Source organism: Otolemur garnettii, unplaced genomic scaffold, assembly GCF_000181295.1.
Source record: "Otolemur garnettii isolate 467f Iridium unplaced genomic scaffold, OtoGar3 scaffold00082, whole genome shotgun sequence".
Taxonomy (NCBI): Eukaryota; Metazoa; Chordata; class Mammalia; order Primates; family Galagidae; genus Otolemur; species Otolemur garnettii.
The window spans coordinates 4,105,076-4,106,907 of NW_003852477.1; the positions used below are offsets into that span (position 1 = coordinate 4,105,076).

Genomic DNA, 1,832 nt, shown 5'->3' on the forward strand with positions numbered 1-1,832 from the left:
TGGAGATCTGGGAAGATTTCACTACTGATCTTCCTGCCTTTGGCATTCATTAGAGGGATGAGGTTTTGATTATCAGAAGACAGGGTTAGTTTAATTCTTTGGGTCCAATTGAATGATGAAACATGTTACAGTTTGAGTAGTGCAAAATTAATTGCATAGTGATTGGAGATGTAGTTTAGTATCATAAATCTGTTATTGTCAGCTTGCTCAGAGACAACTTCTATGCATTAGAAAATAATGTGGCTTTAGATTTGGTCTCAAAAAATAGTAGTTAACGTATTTTGTGTATTAGACTCAAGTTCAGAATTATTAAGAGAAAGTGTTGCATCAGGGGAAATGCCATCATTGCTGGTGTAATAGAAAAATTCCTTATGGAGAGTTATTTTTATTATTAAAAATTGTAGCCTGTGGGGCGGTGCCTGTGGCTCAAAGGGGTAGGGCGCTGGCCCTGTATGCCGGAGGTGGTGGGTTCAAACCCAGCCCTGGCCAAGTACTAGGGGGAAAAAAATTGTAGCCGATGAATAAATTTTGGTGGGACCTTTCTGTCTTATAATATAAAACACCAAGTTCATCAGTTAAATCCATTTGGCTTTCAGAAGATAGGAAACATGAAAGGTCAATTGCAGTATTATATACTAGGAGTCAGCAAACTATGGTTTGTGGACCAAATTTGGCTTGAAAATTATTTGAAACTTGTATTTCATTATCTATAAATGATGTTTTATTGAAACACAGCCACATCCCATTTGTTCACAGATTTTCTTGGGCTGTTGTACTACAACAGCAGCACTGAGTAATTGTGACAGTTTGTACGCAGTGCTGGTGCTGTCATTCTCTTACACTGCCTCAAGGTTCCCTGCAAATCGCTGATAAAGCTACAACTATGAAGTATTTCATGTGCCACCCATATTAACCATCTGTGTGAAAAGATATTTTTAACGATGATGAAGTACATAGAATTTCATTACAGATCAGCATTAACAGATGAACAGCATTGATGTTAACTGTTTTAATAGGGAACACTAACTTTGAATCCTAATTAAGTGAAATTATTCTCTTTAGCAGACCTATATTATAAAAAAAGATAATTATTACTATATTTTAAATGATGTCAACGGAATATTTATGGAAGTGTGTTTTCTTCCTTTTTCAGATTAGATTTTTAAAAAAAGACAAATATGGTTCCATTTATACAAGTTTCCTAGAATAGGCAAATTCATTGGTAACGTAAAATAGAATAGAGATCATCAAGGGCTGGGAAGAATGGAGAATTGGGAATTAGTGTTTAATGATTACAGAGTTGTTTTTTTTTTTCTTTTCACTAAGGCTTTTTTGGGGAAGAAGAGTACAGAGTTTCTATTGGGGGTAATGAAAAAGTTTTGGGGGAAAAATGTTTTGGAAAAATAGTGGTGATTGTTGTACAGCATTGTGAATATAATTAACATCACTGACCTATACATTTAGAATGCTAAATGTGGCAAATTCTATGGTTATCTGTATGTTAACCACAATTTTAAAAGTATTTTAAAAGTATTTAAAAAATATGATGCCTGACAAATAGTAATTGCCTAATATAAGCTAGTTATGTTAATTACAATGTTAATAATAACAGGCACTAGGTAAACTGAGGAGTAAAAAGACCTCTCATGTATGAAGAACTGTAGACATCACAAACATTATTCTCTCTTAGAATTACCCATATGGGCTTGGCGCCTGTGGCTCAACCGGCTAAGGCACCAGCCATGTACACCTAAGGTGGCAGGTTCGAATCCCCAGCCCGGACCCGCCAAACAACAATGATGGCTACAACCAAAAAAAAAAAAAAAATAGCC

General features: G+C 35.3%; 1 protein-coding gene across 4 annotated transcripts in view; it reads left to right on the forward strand.

Annotated features, from left to right (window-relative positions):
- NKTR (natural killer cell triggering receptor) overlaps nt 1–1,832 on the forward strand; it is a 58,771-nt gene that overhangs the window by 42,011 nt on the left and 14,928 nt on the right. The window lies entirely within an intron of this gene.